Here is a 22,791-nt window from a genome sequence, read left to right on the forward strand (position 1 = left end):
CCAGAAACAAATGCCTTTTGTGTCCAATCATACTTGTCCAATAAAAAATTATAGAAAATGGGAGTTAGTGAGCATAACCTGTTTTGAACAATTATAATCTTGTCTTCAACCATCCCTTTATAGGAAAGGTTGTTGAGAAGGTGGTGTCACTCCAGCTCTAATGGTCCTGGGATGAAGCCGATTATCTGAGTCCTCGGCAGTCAGGATTCAGGCCCGGCTACAGCACTGCAACTGCTTTGGTTGCATTGATGGATGATCTCTGGCGGGCCCAGGATAGGGGGTTATCCTCTATCCTGGTGCTTCTTGACTTCTCAGAGGCTTTCAATACCATCGACCATGGTATCCTCCTGCTGGAGGGGTTGGGAGTGGGAAGTTCTCCTCCTACCTCTCTGGTCAGCCATAGTCAATGTTAGCAGGTGGCCAGAGGTTGACTCCTAGGTCCCTCCGTTTGGGGTTCCTCAAGGGTAGGTTCTCTCACCCCTGTTGTTTAATATCTACATGAAACCGTGGGTGAGGTCATCTGAGGGCACGGAGTCAATTACCATCAGTCTGCTGATGACATTTAGCTATACATCTCCAACCCGTGTCCACCCAGTGAAGCAGTGGAGGTAATGTGCCAATGTCTGGAGGGTGTCAGGGTCTGAATGGGCATTAATAGGTTCAGTCCCAAGAAGACGGAGTGGCTATGGATTTGGCCTCCCAGGGACAATTCCAACTGTCCGCCCATCACCCTGGGGCACCACCTCAGAGAGGGTCCATAACCTGGGCATCCTCCTCGATCCATAGCTGAGCTTAGAAGACCATCTCTCTTTTGTGGCGAGGGGGGCATTTACATGGGTACACCTTGTGCACCAGTGCAAAATGCAGCCATGAGAGCTATACCAGTAGAGGAAGACAGCATTGGAAAGAAAGAAAAGATTCCCAACATTTTCTTTGGTAACTTTATTTTGTTAGTTCTGGTTCCTGAAGACAAATATCTCATTCACCCCACTCTGAATTCCACCTTCTATATGTATCATTGGAATGGGTCAGTGATTTTTTTCTGTGGAAGGTCACTTATATAAAATTCACTGCATAACTCACAATTTTCCTTGGTTTCAGTATTTCTATATTCAGTATTCCAACATTTAGCAGAATGTTGCACAGCTCATCACGCCAGTGCCGCCACTCGCGCAAAACGCTGCAAGGCTCGTCATGCTGAACCACTCACATGCGCAATGGCACAATGTGCTATGCAAGCAGCACTGGCACGACGACTCTCACAGTGTCTGGCCATGAGTAGCCACGAGCAGTCACAGAAGAAGTCGAACAACAACACAACAGGTGTTGGAGCATGGAAGGCTTGGCTGCAGTGGTCCTAAGGTAAGAGGGTAAGATACCCCCCTAAAATAAGACCTGGTACTTATTTAGACCAGGTTTTATTTTCAGGGAAACATGGTAATTATGATTGGGGATTTTAATTAAGTTTTCAACCCAGCTTCTAACGAATACAGTGGTACCTCAAGATACGAACTCCTCGTCTTACGAACAACTCGTGATACGAACCCGGGGTTCAGAAAAATTTTGCCTCTTCTTACGAACTTTTTTCGAGTTACGAACCGGCGTTCGGGAGGCTGCTGGGAAGCCCCCCGGCTGTTTTAAAAGGTGACAGCCGGGCGGCGGGGCTTCCCAGCAGCCTCCGGACGCCGGTTCGTAACTCGAAAAAAGTTCGTAAGAAGAGGCAAAATTTTTCTGAACCCCGGGTTCGGTTCGGGAGGCTGGTGGGAAGCCCCCCAGCCCGGCTGTGACCTTTTAAAACAGCCGCGCGGCTTTCCAGCAGCCTCCAAACACCAAACGCGGAAGTTCGGGTTTGGCGTTCGGCTTCGGGAGGCTGCTGGAAAGCCGCCCGGCTGTTTTAAAAGGTGATCACCGGGCTGGGGGGCTTCCCAGCACCCCCCCCGAACCCGGAAGTTCGGCAAAAGTTCGGGGGGTTGCTGGGAAGCCCCTCAGCCCGGCTGTCACCTTTTAAAACAGCCGCGCGGCTTTCCAGGAGTCTTCTGAAGCCGAACGCCAAACCCAAACTTCTGCGTTCGGCGTTCGGAGGCTCCTGGAAAGCCGCACGGCTGTTTTAAAAGGTGACCGCCGGGCTGGGGGGCTTCCCAGCAACCTCCTGAACCCCGAACCTTTGCCGAACTTCCGGGTTCGGGGGGGTGCTGGGAAGCCCCCCAGCCCGGCGGTCACCTTTTAAAACAGCCGGGCGGCTTTCCAGCAGCCTCCCGAAGCCGAACGCCAAACCCGATCTTCCGCGTTCGGCGTTCGGAGGCTGCTGGGAAGCCCCGCCGCCTGGCTGTCACCTTTTAAAACAGCCTCGGGGCTTCTCGGCGGCCTCCCGAACGCCGAACCCAGAAGTTCGGGTTCGGCGTTCGGCGTTCGGGAGGTCGCTGAGAAGCCCCCAGGCTGTTTTAAAAGGTGACAGCCGGGTGGCAGCATTTTTTTGCGGGGGTTTTTTTTTGGTTGCACAGATTAATTGACTTTACATTGTTTCCTATGGGAAACAATGTTTCGTCTTACGAACCTTTCGTCTTACGAACCTCCCCCTGGAACCAATTAGGTTCGTAAGACGAGGTATGACTGTATAGATTTTTCCCACCAAAATGTAAATATTTGCATTTGTTCCTGTTTCATTTATTGTGCAGTTTTCTGTCCATTATTCCAGCTTCTCAAGATCCTCCTGAGTTTTGATAGGGTCCCAAATGTGCTTCATTTGTATGTTCTCTAAATCTGCTGATTTATATTTACTAATCCATCATCAAAATCACTTACAGCAGTGGTTCTCAACCTGTGGTCCAGAGACCCCTGGGAGGTCATCACCCCCCTGGGAGGTCATCACCCCTGGGAGGGTCTGCAAAGATTTTAAGTTATGATTTAAATCTTTAGTTAATTCTTAGGGCTTCGTGGCTATGGTCCATGGCCACAAAAGGTATTTAAAGGTATGTGGGAAAGAAAAGATTGAGAATCACTGCCTTACAGCAATGAATCTTTTAAAAAAAATTATCCTATTGCATTTTACTTTTACTGTAGATACTGTAATATGCGACAGATATATCTTACACATAAGTCCCATTGATTTCAGGAAAGTTTGTTTAGAACTGCATTCTGTTATATTTAGATTTCAGGTCAATGTCAAATTTTAGATATTCACACTCATCTTACACCAACAAAACTTTCTCAGAGATACTCTATCAAGTTAAGCATTACTTTGTATCAAAAGCAGTAATTAGAAGAAGAATGCTGTGGGTTGACATAAGTTTTTTCTCTTTTCCTATTTCAGGAGGTTTTTCCTCCTGAAATAGGTTCTTGAGGTTCTTCCCAGTGTAAACTATGAAATAGGTTCTTGAGGTTCTTCCCAGTGTAAACTATGACTAATTATCATTTTGTACCAATGAGGCTTCAGAGTAGCCACCGCCTTCATTTTGGTGGTATGTTCAGGTTGATGAATAATCTAAATATTTAACTGCCTTTCAGTGGTTATCTCCTAACCATTAATGGAAATCATTCCTTTTTGTTTACTTAAGAATTCTTAGGCTTGAGGCAGACAGCCAGATTCATCTTTTAAAATGTTCTCTTCATCCTTTAGAACCCTTGTTTGTTCTAGAAACCACCCCAAGCATACTTAAGATGTTCCCCTGATGTTGCCTTGCCCAATAGGATCATCTGCCAACAAAACTCTCACACAGTAGGATACATTTTCCTTTCTTGCTCACAGTGGGCAGTCTTGTTTGCTTATGTGGGTGACTGGGAGAACAATTTGTTCCACTGATTTAAACTACTTAGGTCTGCATTGATGCCATTCAATATTCTGGACTCATATAAGTGGCCTGTTATCTCACTATTTACTCAGGGAAATTATTTAATTTTATTTCATTCACTGTCACTTTCATGCTTGTCATTTACAAACATTTCCTCTTACCTTTGTTTTTTAATAAAAATAGAATATAAATAAATACTACTGTAAGTGTTGTGCTCAATAGCTGCCAGCAGAGCTGGCACCAGACTCTGATGAGGAGGAGGTTGGGGAGGAACTTTGGCCAGTCCTGCAGTCTGGAGGCTCTGACGGATGCTCTGTGTTGTAAGCAGAGATAGAGCCAGTATCAGGATTTCAACGGAAGACAATTCCAAGGCTTGAAGTTCCTCAAACTTCCATTTTATCAGAGATGTCATATTGGCGCATCTGGGAAAACCTGAATCTGAGAGTTTCGAGTTTTCCCCACCCAAAAGAAAGTCAAAAATCTATCACCTGCACACATAGGTCCATCACAGGATCCAATCAATTTACTATCCAAACTAGAGATAACCCCCAGGCACTCCCATCGGTGTAGACCAAACATTATTGACTCCCGGAGAAAGGAATGTTGTTATGGCTAAACCTCCACCACTCCATGCAACCCCCCTCCCGTTTTCCCAGGCACTAAATATGGCAGCCCTGAAGCTCCAAGGCCGACATCCCCCCCCTGAAAATCATCCCCCCCCCCCGGTATGAGAGGAAGGCAGGGAGTTAATTCAGTCATAATGTGGCATGTTAATCACTTCTCCCCACTAGGAGGGCCCTTTGGCTTATTAGGAAATTTATCATGAATTTCTTTCACTAATGCATCTGTTTTCACATCCCAACTTTTAACCCAGGTAGCTTCTGACAAAGGGTATCCTTTCCAATCCAAAATCTAAAATCTTTTTCATTCATAGTGTGTCTCATCCTGTACTACAATTGGTTTGGGAGATGCTGTGCACTGTGGTCTCAACCTTGAACTAATTGCTGATTTTAACAAGCTGCCATGGAATACTGGATGCACTTCCCCTAATATGCAGAGGAGGCTGAGCTGTACTGATACTGGGTTAATTACTTTCACTATAGGGAAAGATCCCAGGAATTTAGGTCCTAGCTTCTTACTAGGCAATCTTAGCCTAATATATTTCGTTAACAGATAAATTCAGTCTCCCACCCGAAAGGGTTATTGAAAGATCTGTGTTTATCGGCTTGCCTTTTATACACTTCAGCGGCATCCACCAGTATCTTTTTGGTGTTTTCCCAATTTTTTTTTAACAACTCCATCCATTCAGTTGGAATCATGGAAGAGGGTTGTTATCTCGACAGCTCGGCCATAGGGACAAACTCCATGCTGCTGGTAAAGGGCCAGTGCAGTGCTGCTGTACATCACATTGTTGTAAGCCATCTCGACAAAAGGTAGCAAGTCTGCCCATTTTTCCTGCTGGTAATCCATATAATATCTGATATATTGTTCCATCATGGTGTTTGTACATTCCACAGCTCCATTCATACTCAGATGAAAAGCCAAGCTAAGTCCTTGAGATGATTCAACATCAGGAACTCTCTCCAAAAGTTTGTAGTGAATTGGACTTCCTGTCCAGAATCATTCATTGTGACACTCCATGCAGCTGGTAGATCTGTTTGATCTGGGAACAACGGCTGGAAGCTGACCAAGGAGAGATTCAACATGGAGATAAGGAGGAACTTCCTGACGGTCAGAGTGATCAACCAATGGAACAACCTACCAGCGGACGTTGTGAACTCCAACACTCTGGACATTTTTAAGAGAAGATTGAACTGCCACTTGACTGGTGTACTATAGGGTTCCTGCTTGGGTGGGGGGTTGAACTCGATGGCCCTCATGGTCCCTTTCAACTCTAACAATAAATATATAAACATCTTGGCCAGCTTCCTGGCTGAGGGCAGTCCTGAGCAAGCGGTAAAGTGTGCTTGCTTAGAGAATAGAACAATTAGAGTCCAGATCATGGTGTGTCCCCAACTTTCGAGGAGCTCAACTATAAAATCCATAGTAATCTCTTCCCATTGCCAGCTGGGCTCAGCTACTAGCTGGAGCAGTCCCAGGACCTTTCCAGGTCTCATCCTCAGAGTGGCACAAATAGTGCAATTTTTTATATAATCTTCCACATCTGCCTTCGTCTATGGCCACCAAAATTGCCTCTATGCCAGGTGTAGAGTTTTTAGAAATCCAAAGTGGCTGGCCAGCCATGAGTCAAGCTGTTGGGGATGTAGAGTTTTTGACCCTTTCCATGCTAGTCCTTTCCTCATGGTTAACATCTCTTGATTTGTAGGAAGCACCACTTTTAACACAGTGGTAGGTTCTCTAAGGGCTTGTCCTCGTGTCTGGCTTGACTTCTGGTAGTGACTTGAGCTGCAATTTGGGGGACGGGGATGATGGCATTGACAACTTCTTCCTGCCAGCTCTTAAACTGGTGTTTCCTTGATAGTGTGTCTCCTCCCCAGGATATATTTGAGTTTGAAGTTCAATCGCTGGAAATATTGTGCCTAGTGGACTTGTTTGGGGGAAAGCTTCCAAGGGGTTTTCAAGGTTTCAAAGTTCTTGTGGTCAGTCTATACCTTGAAAGGCATCTTGACTCCCTCTAGTAAATGTCTCCATGAGAGGAGCGCCCAATGCAAAGGTTTCCTTCTCCCAAATTGCCCATTGCCGCTCAGTGTCAATGGGCAATTGTGCCGCTTATGTGCTTGGACACATAAGCGCAGGGCAATAGCCAACCCTGATGGTCATTTTGGAGGGACACTGCTGCCACTGCAACATTGCTGGCATCAGCTTGGACAATAAACTGTCTTTCAGGATCAGGATGCTGAATAATCGGCTCTTCTGTGAAAATATGCTTTAATTTTTCAAATGCTTTCTGACAGTCTAGCATCCAGGGCAATGGCTGACTTGGCCGTGGATTCACTGGTGGGGGCCCAGTCTTCAGCAGTTTGGTTAGGGGTAAGGCTACCTCAGTGAAAGTGGGTATGAATGTAAAAATTTGCAAACCCTAAGAAGCTTTGGAGTTGATGGCATATGTTGTGAAGAGGTTTCCAATCTAGCACTGCTTTCACTTTCCCTAGATCCATTTCAATTCCCTTACTTGACACTTAATAGCCCAGGTAGTCTAGCGATGTCTTATGGAATTTGCACTTAGAAAGCTTTGCTGCCTGCCCCCCTAGCTTAATGTGTTCTTCTAGCATTTTGCTGAAGGTGAGTATTTCACTCAAATAAACTAGGACTGAATACAGAGCTAGGGCTGGCTGCAGACCAGTGCTGGCGTCCAGTGGTAATGCACCCTCCCCTGGCTGGGATAGAAAGCCCAGCCAGGGGAGTATACTTGGCTGGGGGCAACATGAAGAACAGCTGATGAGGGGGGTGGCTGGTCTTGGCAAGCCCCTGAGGTCTGGTTGACATTGTGGCCCAACACTGGCAGGAGCTTTCATCTTGATGGATTAGACCCATTTAGGAAGGCAAGGTCATCCATCTTCCTGGCCCGAATGGAAAGACGCCATCACTGTCCTCTGGGTGCTTGCGGGACCAGATCTGGGAAGGTGACCAGGATCCACCTTGGTTGGCCAACCTTGGGTGGAGAGATGTAGCTGCTCACCAGGAGTTGGCCCAACTATTCCAGGAGGCCTGTCAATGGTTGACTCTTTGGGCCAAGCATTCAGTTGGTGTTCTGCTTTGATGGCCTCTTCTGATCACACCACACACTCAGAAGGGGAGTAGATGTTCTTGAGGTGGAACATCGTGCCAGTCTTGGTAGCTCCCTCCTTGGTTGTCACCTTGTCCTCCATCTTTCCCGAGTCTTCGCATTGCCTGGATGATGGGCCGGTGCTCAGAGCTCAGGACCCTGAACAGCACCCCGGCACTCGGTGACCTGGTTAGTGTTTAAAAAGAAGATTTGGGTTAATGTCAGGATTACAGGTAACACCTCCAATGAATGAAGACTTCAAGGGTTGAAGTTCTTCAAAGTTCCATTTTACTATAGATGTCATATTGACACATCTGAAAAAAACTAAATCTGAGAATTCTGGCTTTTCCCCACCCAAAAGAAAGTCAAAAATCCATCCCCTGATTGGTCTATCATATGGTCCAATCAATTCACCGTTCCAGCTCGAGACAACCCTGTCATTCCCATCCAGGTGCAGGCTGAATACTCTTGACTCTCAGAGAAAGGAATGGCTAATCCTCCTTGTAATCCCCCTCCCATTTTCTCAGGCATTAAATATGGCAGCCCTGAAGCTCCAATGGAAAAGATGGTTTCCAAGGCTGACAGCCAGGACCATCCAACATTTCCCAGTTGTCTTTGGCGTTAGAGATAAGTAGGGACAAGGAACAGCTGGAGACTGTTCCAGATGTGAATATGTGCAAAGCTAACAGGGAAGAACAATAGAGGAGCAGGAGCTGACTGATGAAGAAAGGCACACATAGAAGGCAAATGGCCCCTTCCTGGCTGAGGAATAAATAGATGCAAAGGGGGAGTGGTGCTTGCAGGAGACAACAGTTTGCATTTCTTTCAGAAGATTTGCTTATTGTGGTTCATGCCTCAGAGGCTGCTTGCCAGGAATTAATTTACAGCTTTGTGACTGGAAGCTCTCGGCCTGGCAATTATCCAAGGTTCTGATAAGGTCTGTTACTGCAATTAACCTTTGGAAGGACTATTCCCTGGACTGTATGAATGCAATGAATTCACAGTAGCTAAATAGGGGGCTTGGGGGACAAGGAGTCTGGTTTTTTTGGTTCTGCTAAGGCTGGGTCAGAACAGTAAGATTGAGTGCAAGTGATTTATCAAAGTAATTTAAAAATATTCTGTAGAAGAATATTTTTCTTCTATATATGTGATATTTTTTGCATAATTTGCTAAAAATCTATTTTCAGAAGGTAACAAGAATGGAATTTGAACACTTGATTATTGGATTCTTCATATTAGATAGGATTGTTCTAAATGAAACCAAACCAGATGAATATGCAATTAACTGACCAATCACACCCAACGTGTTGTCTTTAAAGGAACTACATCTACATGGAGAAAAGCATGCAGTGGAGTACCACTGTCTTAGGTCCAATGTTCTTCAACATCATCATAAATGAGCTAGATGAGAAGGGAAGCTCATCAAATTTGCAGATGACACCAAGTTGGGGGAAATTGTTAACACTTTGGAATGTAGACTAAAAATTCAAAAGGATCTTGAAAGACTTGAGCATTAGGATTTATCCAAAACATGCAGTTCAATGTTGAGGAAAATAAGGTCCTGCACTCAGGCAAGAAAACCTAAATGCATAGGTATAAAATATCTGGTACCTGGCTCAACAGTAATAACTGAGAAAGCATTCTAATAGACCACCATTTAATATGAACCAGCAGTGTACTGGTCCTGGGATGCATCAAGAGCATGAAAGTGACAATAGCACTTTATACTGCACCATATTTGGAATACTGTGTACAGTTCTGGTCAATGTGATACAAAAAAGAAGTTGAGACCTGGAAAATCCAAGAGAAGAGCAAGAAATATGATAAAGTATCTGAACAATTGAGGGAGCTAGGTATACTCTCACTCAGGGGTGTCAAACACATGGCCTGTGGCTGGATCCAGCCTGCAATAGGCCCAGAGGTATCCCACAGAGCCATCCCAGAAATGGCAAGGGACTGGCCCATGTTGCTCTGTCCTTTGCCTACCCTGGCCCTGCCCACCCAGTTGACCGTGACAACATGCCCGCCCACCCCGATTCCCCAAGGGCAAATGAAATCCTAATACTGTACTACCTGTGATGCAGGGGTGGGCTACTGCCCAGATGGGGGGAATGCAGTGGGGTAGCGAAAATGGAGCTCCACCTAGAGCACCCAATTTGCACCGAAAGATGTTGAAAGAAAATGCATAAGCCACGCCCACAGTGTGGTAGTAAAAAATTTGGTAGTCCTTCACTGCTGTGATGGTAACAGGTTTGACACTCTTGCTCCAGCCTATCAAAAATGAAAGAGTACTGCCTTCCAGTACTCAAGGGACTGTCATAGAGAAGAAGGGGTTGGGTTATTCTCCAAAGCACCAAAGACAAAAAGTAATGGATGGAAGCTTGTTAAAAGAAATACAACCTAGAAATAAAGAGTAAGAAATTTTCTGACAGTGAGAACAATTAATCAACAGAATAGCTTGTCTCTGGGAGTTGTAGGTGCTCCATCATTGCAGGTTTTCAAAAATAGACTGTGCAACCATTTGGCCAGGATGTCTCCTGCCTTGAGCAGAAGGTTGGACTAGAAAATCTCCATGTTCCCTTCCATCCCTATGATTCTGTTCTATATTCAATTTCATGATTTTAGTTTCATTAAAAATTGCTGAGAAGTAAGTCTGCTTTCTCAATTCTCCTAATTTTGATACCTAAGATTTGTAGCTATACTACAAAATAACAGCAAAAATTCATTGGTAACTTAACAAAATAAATAAAAACAAAAATTCATTGGTAACATAACATACATTTTGAAATTGCATTATCTTTGCCTTCTGTTTATTTAGTCATTACAGTATTTTGTTACCATAGAGAAATTTAAATTGGGAATGGGAAACTTTATGTCTGAACTGGAAAACCACAGGAAATATTGTGAAAGAGCCAATGTTTGTGCAATCACTATTTTATCTGACATATCTGTCTTCTTCATCATGTGATAATCCCATTAAAGAGATTTTTTTCTTCTTAATAGCACAGTATGACATCTAGAAATTATGCAGAGTTCTGAGATGTTGTGCAAGAGACACTGTTGAGATCTGGAAGTGAAACTCTGTATGACATTTGTTGTAGTTGATATTTCAGCATTGTTGAAACCCTGAATAAGCTGAATTGAAGCTGCTTCTCCTAGCCCTCCTATGCGTGCATCTAGCCCTCTCTTGCATACTCTGCCTGGAAACATTGCTTCTATGATCTCAATCAGAAGACTTAGCCTCATAAGGCTGGAAGGGTACTTGGATATTTTGTACTCCAACCCGCAACCCAAGATATTGTCTTTCCCAGACAAATGGCTGTCCAATCTCTTCTTGAAATTCTCTAGTGATGGAGCATCCCCATCTTAAAAAAAGGGAGATCCCAGTCTAGTTGAAAACTGCAGACCAATCTCTCTATGCTGCATCACATGCAAAGTCATGAAATCAATAATAAAACAATCCATTACCCTCCCCCTAGAAACTAACAATCTACTTTCAAATAAGCAATTTGGTTTCAGGAAAAAATTATCCTGCAATCTACAGCAATCTACACTGCAAAAGCATATGGACCTCAAAATTTGACCACAGAAAACAAGACACCATTTATATAGACTTCTGTAAAGCCTTTGACTCAGTGGTTCACAATAAATTACTTCTGAAACAGAAATCCTATGGCGTCTCTGGACACCTACATGACTGGAAAACTGCATTTCTGTAAAACAGACAACAAGTGGTCAAAATAGGGAGCTCCCTATCTAATCCCATTGCTGTTAACAGTGGTGTACCCCAAAGCAACGTACTAGGACCAACAGTCTTTATACTCTATATAAATTATCTTTGTGATCACATTACAAGTGACTGCGTTCTCTTTGCTGATGATGTAAAAATGTTCCACGCCACCAACAACACTGCTACCCTCCAAAAAGACCTTGACTTTGTGTCAGAATGGTCAAACTTCTGGCAACTTCAAATCTCAGCTAACAAATGTTCTGTACTACACATTGGCAAAAATAATCAGAATACCAAATACAAGCTGAATAAACTAGACTTTGCAAATGACCCTCACTCTGTCAAAGACCTTGGAATACTCATATCAATGACCTAAGTGCCAAACCCACTTCAAAAGTTGTTAACCTAATCTTACATAGCTTCTTCTCCAGTAATATCACACTACTAACCAGAGCATACAAAACATTTGCCAAACCAATCCTTGAATACAGCTCATCTGTCTGAAACCCACATTGCATATCAGACATAAATACATTTGAAGGTGTCCAGAGATACTTTACAAGAAGAGACCATCACTCCCCTACCTATAAGAGCATACCTTATGCAACCAGACTTAAAATCTTGGGCTTAGAAAGCTTAGAACTACATTGTCTTCAGCACAACTAAGCATAGCTCATAAAATTATCTGCTACAATATCCTTCCTGTCAATGACTTTTTCAGCTTCAACCACAACAATACATGAACACACAACATATACCAACCCTTATTTTAATTTTTTTAAAATTGATTTTATAATATCAATAACAATAGAACTATAGAACTGACAACACTGCTACCCTCCAAAAAGACCTTGACTTTGTGTCTGAATGGTTAAACATCTGGCAATTCAAAATCTCAACCAAAAAATGCTCCGTCCCACATATTGGCAAAAAGAATCAGAACACCAAATACAAGCTGAATAAACAAGACCTTACAGACAACCCTCCCTCTGTAAAAGACCTTGGAATACTCATATCAAATGACTTAAGTACCAACGCCCATTGCAACAACATCGCCCAAAAGGCTTCAAGTGTCTTTTATCTAATACTACATAGCTTCTGCTCTGATAATCTAACCAGAGCATACAAAACCTTCACCAGACCAATCTTTGAATACAGCTCATCTGTCTGGAACCTACACCGCATTTCAGACATAAATACTCTAGCAAATGTCCAGAGATAATTTACCAGAAGAGCCCTCCACTCCTCCATGCACAACAGAATTCCCTATGCATCTAGACTTACAATAGAAAGTTTAGAACTATGCCGCCTTAAACATGACCTAAGAATAGCCCATAAAATCATCTGCTACAACGTCCTTCTTGTCAATGACTACTTCAGCTTCAACCACAGCAACACACGAGCACAGAACAGATACAAACTCAAAGTAAACTGTTCCAAACTTGACTGTAGAAAATCCAACTTTAGTAACAGAGTGGTTAATGCCTGGAACTCACTACCTGACTCTGTGGCTTCATCACCTAACCCCCAAAATTTTATCCTTAGATTGTCCACTGTTGACCTCACCTGATTCCTAAGGGGCGTGCATAAGCCCATCAGCATGCCCACCGTCCCTGTTCTAGTGTTCCCTCTTATTAGTACCCGTCTTATGTATATAAACCATATTTATTTATTTATTATTTATTTATTTATTCAATTTTTATGCCGCCCTTCTCCTTAGGTTCAGGGCGGCTTACAACATGTTAGCAATAGCACTTTTTAACAGAGCCAGCCTATTGCCCCCACAATCTGGGTCCTCATCTTACCCACCTCGGAACGATGGAAGGCTGAGTCAACCTTGAGTCGGTGATGAGATTTGAACCGGTGACCTACAGATCTACAGTCAGCTTCAGTGGCCTGCAGTACAGTACTCTATCTTCTGCGCCATCCCAGCTCATATATATACAATCTATGTATATTACCAATACGTACTTGACAAACAAACAAACAAACAAACAAATAAAACTTCTGCACGGAAGCCATTTCATTGTCAGGAAATTTCTTAATATTAGGTTGGATCATTGATGATCTTCTAGCCATTATTTCTTGTTCCACATTCACATGCTTTGGATAATAGGTCAACCCTTTCTTTTCTGTGACATAGTCTCAAGTATTGGAAGACTGTTATCGTGTCAACCATAATCCTGCTCTTCATTAGAACAGACATATCTAGTTCCATTAACCATTGATCATCAGTTTAGCCTCCAGATCCCTTATTGTCTTTGTTGCTCTTTCCTATTTCTCTAAGTGGACTTTTTTTAGCTCTCTTTCCTGAGAACCCAAAAAGTGGAGATATTGGGACAGGACTGAGGGACCTTGCTGCCAGGCACTTATATTTCTATTGAGCTATAATTGATGAGTTTTTTGTTGTTGAATTTAAATTTTATTCCTCAACTAATATCACCAGATTATATGTTTTTCTGGAACTAGCGGATGAATATGTTAGAATCCTCAAATAAATGTATTGTGTCTACAACTAAATTCCGCCCCAGACGCCTGATGGACCCAGAGGGCTTTCAGAGGGCGCTTGGGGTTATTCCAGATACACTCGTCCACAGTTCGGCTGAGTCTCTTGCTGAGGCCTGGAACAAGGCTGCAGCACAGGCTCTTGACCGGATTGCGTCATCGCGACCTCTCCGCGGCACTAGACCCCGTAGAGCTCCATGGTTCAACGAGGAGCTCCGGGAGTTGAAACGCCAGAAGAGACGTCTAGAAAAGCGATGAAGGAAGAGTAAGTCTGAATCCGATCGAACACTTGTAAGAGCTTATATTAAGACTCACAAAGTGGCACTCAAGGCGGCAAAATGCGCATACCATGCTGCCTTGATTGCATCAGCGGAATCTTGCCCGGACGCTCTGTTTAGGGTGACCCGCTCCGTTCTTAATCAGGGGGGAGTTGGGGAGCCCTTACAGAGTAGTGCCAAGGACTTTAACACATTTTTTGCTGATAAAATCGCTCAGATCCAGGCGGACCTCGACTCCGATTGGATTGCAGAGTTGACAGACAATGAATCAGTCGAGGTGACTGGGGCCCATACTTGCCCATCTGTCTGGGAAGAGTTTGATCTGGTGACACCTGATGAAGTGGACAAGGCCATTGGAGCTGTGAGTTCCGCCACCTATTTACTGGATCCGTGTCCCTCGTGGCTGGTTTCGGCCAGGAGGGAGGTGACATGGAGCTGGGTCCAGGAGATTGTCAATGCCTCATTGGGGAGGGGGTCCTTTCCGGCTCCTTATAAGGAGGCACTTGTGCGCCCCCTCCTCAAGAAGCCTTACCTGGACCCAGCCGTACTTAATAACTATCGTCCAGTCTCCAACCTTCCCTTTATGGGAAAGGTTGTTGAGAAGGTGGTGGCGCTCCAGCTCCAGTGGTTCTTGGAAGAAGCCGATTATCTAGGTCCTCAGCAGTTGGGTTTCAGACCCGGTTACAGCACGGAAACTGTTTGGCCGCGTTGATGGATGATCCCTGGCGGGCCCGGGACAGGGGTTTATCCTCTGTCCTGGTGCTTCTTGACCTCTCAGCGGCTTTCAATACCATTGACCATGGTATCCTTCTGCGCCGGCTGGAGAGGTTGGGAGTGGGAGGCACTGTTCTCCGGTGGTTCTCCTCCTACCTCTCCGGTCGGTCGCAGTCGGTGTTAGTGGGGGTCAGAGGTCGATCCCAAGGTCTCTCCCTTGTGGGGTACCTCAGGGGTCAGTCCTCTCCCCCCTGCTATTTAATATCTACATGAAACCACTGGGTGAGATCATCCAAGGGCATGGGGTGAGGTATCATCAGTACGCTGATGATACCCAGCTTTACATCTCCACCCCATGTCCAGTCAACGAAGCAGTGGAAGTGATGTGCTGGTGTCTGGAGGCTGTTGGGGCCTGGATGGGTGTCAACAGACTCAACCTCAACCCTGATAAGACAGAGTGGCTGTGGGTTTTGCCTCCCAAGGACGATTCCATCTGTCCGTCCATCACCCTGGGGGGGGAATTATTGACCCCCTCAGAGAGGGTCCACAACTTGGGCATCCTCCTCGATCCACAGCTCACATTAGAGAAACATCTTTCAGCCGTGGCGAGGCGGGCGTTTGCCCAGGTTCGCATGGTGCACCAGTTGTGGCCCTATTTGGACCGGGGGTCGTTGCTCACAGTCACTCATGCCCTCATCACCTCGAGGCTCGACTACTGTAACATTCTCTACATGGGCATACCTTTGAAGAATGTTCGGAAACTTCAGATTGTGCAGAATGCAGCTGCAAGAGCAATCATGGGCTTTTCCAAATATGCCCATGTTACTCCAACACTCCACAGTCTGCACTGGTTGCCGATCAGTTTCCGGTCACAATTCAAGGTGTTGGTTATTACCTATAATGCCCTTCAGGCACCAGACCAGGATACCTGTGAGACCGCCTTCTGCCACACAAATCCCAGCGACCGGTCAGGTCCCACAGAGTTGGCCTTCTCCGGGTCCCATCGACTAAACAATGTCATCTGGCGGGACCCAGGGGAAGAGCCTTCCCTGTGGCGGCTCTGACCCTCTGGAATCAGCTCCCTCCAGAGATTAGAACTGCCCCTACCCTCCTTGCCTTTTGTAAACTCCTCAAAACCCACCTCAGTCGTCACGCGTGGGGGAACTGAGACATCTCTCCCTGCTTATGTAGTTTTTAGTGCATGATATGACTGTATGTATGTTTTTTATATTGGGGTTCCTTGTTTTTAGATTTTTTAAATGTACAATTGCTATTTTAGATTTTAAATTATTAGATTTGTCAATACATATTGTTCTTTATCACTGTTGTGAGCCGCCCTGAGTCTACAGAGAGGGGCGGCATACAAATCTAATAAATAAATAAAATAAATACTGCAAAGAACATTGGGAAAAGTATCAGCCTTCTGAAAGATTCCCCCTCTGCCTTGAAAATCTAGAAATATGATTTGTTTTTAATTTTGTTATTTACCATCCAGAGCCATTTGATTGTGAGATAGCAGCAGTAGTGGGTTCCAGCCAGTAGGGCTAATTACACGTAGCTCTGTGGCTCTGGCGCAGGAGTGCGAGTTCAAGCAAATTTTGCTTCCTGCACCTGTACAGGTAGCAAAATCTTGCATGGGGATGCACATGCACACATGTTTTAATGAGTAAAAGGAAGTTGGGGGATTAAAAATAATTTTAAATTTTAAGTATGCAGACAAAGTATGTATGCAGATACAATTCTTCATTAGCATTTTATAGAATAGAAATTTGTGATAAGATTTTTAGGCTTATTGGGATAAGGTAAAAAAAATTAAGGAAATCTTTTTAAGAAGGTTTCCTCTACCTGGCTTATATTACAGTAAATGTCCTTTGGGAGGGAGGAGGAATCCAACAAAAGAGGAGTTTAACATGAGGTAAAATAAACATATCTACAGAAAATAACATTCCTTCCTTTAAAAAGCACTAACAATATTAGATAATCCTATATGCAACTTATCGATTATGCTAGTGCATTGTGAGCTGTGTATATAATAAGTTTTAGGTGCCTGAGGGGGAGAATTCCCAAAGACCTGAATGTTTTTTCAAGATTCTTCCAGGATAAAAAAGTTGGAAAAGATTAGTTAAAATAGATTTGACTTCTGCTATCAAACTGAACAGGATTGCTCTGTAAAACCCAAAATAGAGACCATAATGTACTATTTGATCAAAAGGCACCATTTCCTGCTGAATTCTTCTTGCTTAGCTTGTAATCATTAACCAAAATATATACACTTTTGTATTTAAATAAAAGCAGCTCACCCAATATCTCAATCAATAATATGATGATGTTACTACTACCGCTGGGTGAGATCATCCAAGGGCATGGGGTGAGGTATCAACAATATGCAGATGATACCCAGCTTTACATCTCCACCTCTTGTCTAGTCAGTGAAGCAGTGGAAGTGATGTGCCGGTGTCTGGAGGCTGTTGGGGTCTGGATGGGTGTCAACAGACTCAAACTCAACCCAGATAAGATGGAGTGGCTGTCGGTTCTGCCTCCCAAGGACAATTCCATCTGTCCGTCCATAACCCTGGGGGGGAACTATTGACCCCCTCAGAGAGGGTCCACAACTTGGGCATCCTCCTCAATCCACAGCTTACATTAGAGAACCATCTTTTACCTGTGGCGAAGGGGACGTTTGCCCAGGTTCGCCTAGTGCACCAGTTGCGACCCTACCTGGACTGGGACTCACTGCTCACAGTCACTCATGCCCTCATCACCTTGAGGCTCGACTACTGTAACGCTCTCTACATGGGGCTACCTTTGAAAAGTGTTCGGAAACTTCAGATCGTGCAGAATGCAGCTGCGAGAGCTATCATGGGCTTTCCTAAATTTGCCCATGTTACTCCAACACTCCGCAGTCTGCATTGATTGCTGATTGGTTTCCGGTCACAATTCAAAGTGTTGGTTATGACCTATAAAGCCCTTCATGGCATCGGACCAGAATATCTCCAGGACTGCCTTCTGCCGCACGAATCCAAGCGACCAGTTAGGTCCCACAGAGTTGGCCTTCTCCGGGTCCTGTCGACTAAACAATGTCGTCTGGCAGGACCCAGGGGAAGAGCCTTATCTGTGGCGGCCCCGACCCTCTGGAACCAACTCCCCCCGGATATCAGAGTTGCCCCCACCCTCCTTGCCTTTCGTAAGCTCCTCAAAACCCACCTCTTTTGTCAGGCATGGGAGAATTTAAATTTTCCCTTCCCTCTAGGCTTATAGAATTTATACATGGTATGTTTGTATGTATGATTGGTTCTTTAAATTGGGTTTTTTAAGATTATTTTTAATATTAGATTTGTTTACATTGTCTTTTTATTGTTGTTAGCCACCCCGAGTCTGCGGAGTGGGGCGGCATACAAATCTGATTAATAATAATAATAATAATAATAATAATATAATAATAATAATAAAATCTGGGTAGTTCAACTAAACAAATAACTTAGAAACTAAATATTAAGAGTTTCAAAGTAGTATTTGAAAAATTTAGAAGTTGAAATGATCCAGGAAGTTGTGAAAGCCATGTTATCTATTAAATCTGAGTCAATTTACATACAGGAGCTAGTCTATAACAAGCCTTATAATAATCAATGTTTAAAAAGTTGTACAAATCTCTGAGAAAACATATATATAGTGCATTGAGAAAGTATTCAGACCCTCTTCACTTTTGTCAATTTTGTTATGCTGCAGTCTGATTCTACAGTTGTTGAAATTCATTTTTTCTCATTAATCTATACTTGATATCCCACAATGACAAAGTGAAAACAGAATTTTACAAATGTCTGTAAATTTATTAAAAAAGGAAAAACTGAAATATCACATTGATGTAAACATTTGCACCCTTTGTAACGACACTAGAAATTTAGCTGCAGTGCCTCCCATTTCTCTGGATCATTGCTGACACATTTCTATACCTTGATTGGAATTGATCTGTGGCAAATTAAATTGATTGGACATGATTTAGGAAGGCACACACCTCTCTATAGAAAGCTTCACAGCTGACAATGCATACGGTAGCAGAGCAAAAGCCATGAGGTCAAGGAACTGCCCGCAGAGCTCAGAGACAGGATTATTGCAAGTCACAGGTCTGGGGAAAGCTACAATAAAATTTCTACTGCACTAAAGTTTCCTAAGAGACTGTGACCTCCATAATTCTCAAATGGAAGAAGTTTGGCACAACCACTCAGTCAAACACAGCAATCTGGGGAGAAGGACCTCAGTAAGAGAGGTGACCAAGAATCTGATGGTCATTCTGACTTAGCTCCAGAAATTCCATGTGGAGATGGGACAGAAAAGAGGAGGCAGAATTGCATTATATGTGAGAGATCACTACATATCTATAGAAATGCACATGATCAAAGATAAAAGCCCCTCCAGAATGTATATGGATCAATATAAAAGGGGGGAAAGTGGCATTGACAAATTACAAGCCACCCAACCAATCAGAAAAAACAGATGAACTCATTGACAGCCAGTTAACAAATGTATGCAGGAAGCATACCACAGTAATGCGATTATGGAAGACTTTATCCAGTTCTCAACTGGGAGACAAACTCTGCAGCAAGTGGGAGATCAAACAGATTCCTAATCAACCTTCCTGACAACATTATCATATAAAAGTTGGAGGTGGTAACTAGAAGTAAAGTCTTACTGCATCTAATTCTTACTAATAGAGAAGAAGTGATGCAGTTAAAGTTGCTGGCACTTCAGTTGAAAGTGACCATGTTAATATAATGCAAACACAAGCAATAGAAAATAATCCAATGCCTTAAACTTTAAACGAACTGATTTTAACAAACTCAGATCCTGGGAAAAATTCCATGGATAAAAATCCTAAAGGAAAAAAAACAAGTCAAGAAGAATGGGAAACTCTGAAAAATGCAATCATAAAAACCCAGTCCAGTGCAATACCAGTGAAAAAGAAAAGAAAGAAAAAGAAATTCAGGAAGAAAACATCATGGCTACACAAAGATCTCTCTGACAAACTGAAAGACAAAAAGGACAAGCACAGAAAATGGAAAGAGGGATAACTAAGGCTAATTATCAACAGATAGCCAGAACATACAAAGATGAAATTAGGAAAACAAAGGCTCAGAATGAACTAAGGCTTGCTTCAAAAGTCAGATAATAAAATAGGTTTCTTTCAACATATAACAAGAAAAAAGTCAAGGAAACAGTAGGTCCACTAAAGAGAGAAGATGGCAAGAAAGTAACAGGCAGTAGGGAGAAAGTAGAGCTGCTTAACTCATTATATGCACCAATCTTATGCAAAAAGAAATTGTAGCTCAATGTAACAAAAAAACTATTGTAAAAGACAACCAGAAATAAAAATTAAAATAAGCAAGAAAATGGTAAGAGAACAACTATCTTATCTTGATGAATATAAACCACTGGAATCTGATAGACTACATCCTGGAATTCTGAAGGAGCTGGCAGATATTATCTTAGAAACATTGTACCAAATCTTTCTAAAAATTATTTATTTCTAAATGTCTAAAAATTATTGCAGGAGACGCGGAGTAACGACACGGACACAAGAGCTGGATCATTTTTATTTAACATAAATTTGCATAATTTATTAATTAAATTAGCATAACTAGCATAATTAACTATGACCCTAACAAGGACCCGCAGGGTCAAACAATTGCTTCCGGGGCGGAAAATGACGTAGAATAATCTTCCTGGGCAACTTCTGGGCGTAGCTCCATGCTAATCCAGGTGAGGGACCTGAGACTTTGCCATGCACTTGCATGTGGGAGGTCCCGTCGGCTAACCCCTAGAAGGGGAATTAAATGGTCGGGACCCAAAGACAGGTCCCCCCCAACTGCTCAGGTCGCCAATACCACAAGCTTTGGAGAGAACCTGTCAATCATCCCCAAAGATGCCCAACGGAGAACATGCAGTTGCTAAACCACCACCCAGTTTTCCGCCCCTAATCTGCCACGGAGCGGGGGTCAGATCTCTATCTTGGCCCCCCGACTCCCCCCTCTAACTGCACCAGCTTGCGCAGTGACCGCTGCAGATCCTGTAAGAAAATGGTGTTCCCCTGTTCTGACAGGTGAACACCATCAGCCCGGTAAAGCCACGGCTGATCTATAGTGATGTGGGGATGGGCCACTACAACCCCACCTAACTCCCTGACTACCTGCCCCAGGGCCTTATTAACTCTACGTCTAACCCGGTGAATGGCCCTAAGGGAAAGGGCGTCCCTCCAAGTGATCCTCGTGAGGATCTCAGACCACACCACTTGCATGGTGGGCCACACAGTGCGAAGCCTCCACAGGTCCTCGCGAGCCTGGCAGATCAAGGGCAGACCTCCAAGCATACACAGGTCATTACCACCGAGGTGTAAGACCAACCATCTGGGCGCAGCAATGGGATGCCACTCTCCCAGCAACAGTGGCAGAAGACCTTCCCACCGCATGCCTCTTCTTCCCATCCAGACGATGTTGACCCATCGGCCCAAAGACAGCTGGGTCCCCACGGCGCTTCTTGCTGCTGAGCGGCCAGCCCAAAATATCATACTGTGGCCGCAAAGCAACGCCGTCGGTCTCGTACTGGCATGGCTACCTGGAAGAGGACACAGAGAGGTTACCTAGCCTAAGACCCTGACCTAGATCCTCAGCAGGCCTAACATAACCCAAATATGCCGCTGGCCGCCAGCAGCCGATCTCCCGAATCCTCTAGGCCGGGAAACCTGAAAGTGCCGCACTAGTGGCGCCGCCGATACGGAACGAATGTGTTCCATAGCCGGCGGGATCAATGCCCACCTTAGCCATAGCTCTGGACACTAAAACCCAGAATTGATAGCGTCCTGGTGTTTAAAAAGGTACCCTTGCCCCGACCCCCTCAAGCTACAAAAGTGCTGCAGAGCAGCCACCGGGCACACAGACTGGTCGGTGGCCGCACTAAGCTCTATCCTAACCCCTCTATGCAACTGATCCGTCTTGGAATGTCTCACCAAAAGGGAGACACACCCCTGCCTAAACTCTAGATCAGTGTACAGGAAGGCACGGAGCGACCTGTCAGCCTGCGATGAGGCCATAGCCTCACTGACCCGTAGGGCCCCAAAAAACATGACACAAGTCGCTGCCCTAAAAAGACGGGCCTCGTACAGAGAGGCACACAGACTGTCCAAAGCTTGATTAATCAGCAAAAGCTGCTGCACCGTCAGGGCCTGGCGAGTATCAGAAGGGGTCCCCTGTCGCTCCCTCACCCAACCTTCCAGCATCTTCCAAATGCGGAAGTCACCAGAGAAGTCCAAAAGCCCACCCGCCTTGGACAGAAAGGCGAGGCCGGCTAACTTGGACCTAATTGTCCTAACTGAAGGGCCACGCTGCCTAAGCTGGACACAAAATTCCACCAGGTGTTCTACTGGGGCAGGTCAACTATGGGTGTAACCCCTATCCTGCCTGAAATCCCCAAACTCCTTACCTGCATGCTGGTAAGCCCTCAGGGTGCCTGGTGCCACTGAGAGGGCCATAGCCCTGCAGGCCTCTTCTCTCCACTGCTCGGGAGCCCGCCCAGGCTCCAAAGGTGGTTGGGAAAAGCCTCTAGAGATGCTCGGGCCCATGGGGCCAGGGTCCAAAACCTGGACAACTGACCACGGGACAAGGCATCAGCAATCCCATTGTCTAACCCGGGGACATGTCTAGCCAAAAACAAGGCATTTAGGGACAAAGACCTGTGCACAAAATGGTGGACAAGCCGCATGACCCTGTCGCTCTTAGAGGACAGGGCATTCACAACATGGACAACCGCCAGGTTGTCACACCAAAAGTGCACAGTTTTGTCCCTAAATTGCTCCCCCCAAAGCTCTAAGGCCACTACCAAGGGGAAGAGCTCTAAAAAGGTCAAGTCCTTAACCAGGGGAGAGGCCCTCCATTCCGGAAGCCAAGCAGACCAGCACCACTGGTCACCTAACACAACCCCAAAGCCACAAGTCCCCGTGGCATCTGAACACAACTGCAACTCAGCTTCCAAAAGAAGCTCGTGCCTCCAAAATGACAACCC

At 44.6% G+C, this 22,791-nt stretch overlaps 1 long non-coding RNA gene across 1 annotated transcript; it reads left to right on the plus strand.

The window, feature by feature from the left end:
* The first annotated feature begins 256 nt into the window (after positions 1-256).
* On the plus strand, positions 257-5,705 carry LOC139160208 (uncharacterized). Its single transcript, XR_011557903.1, has 2 exons — positions 257-1,362; positions 5,306-5,705. It is a non-coding gene; the product is annotated as an uncharacterized lncRNA (long non-coding RNA).
* The last annotated feature ends 17,086 nt before the right edge of the window (positions 5,706-22,791 follow it).

The sequence above is a fragment of the Erythrolamprus reginae genome, chromosome 1 (assembly GCF_031021105.1).
Source record: "Erythrolamprus reginae isolate rEryReg1 chromosome 1, rEryReg1.hap1, whole genome shotgun sequence".
Classification (NCBI taxonomy): domain Eukaryota; kingdom Metazoa; phylum Chordata; class Lepidosauria; order Squamata; family Dipsadidae; genus Erythrolamprus; species Erythrolamprus reginae.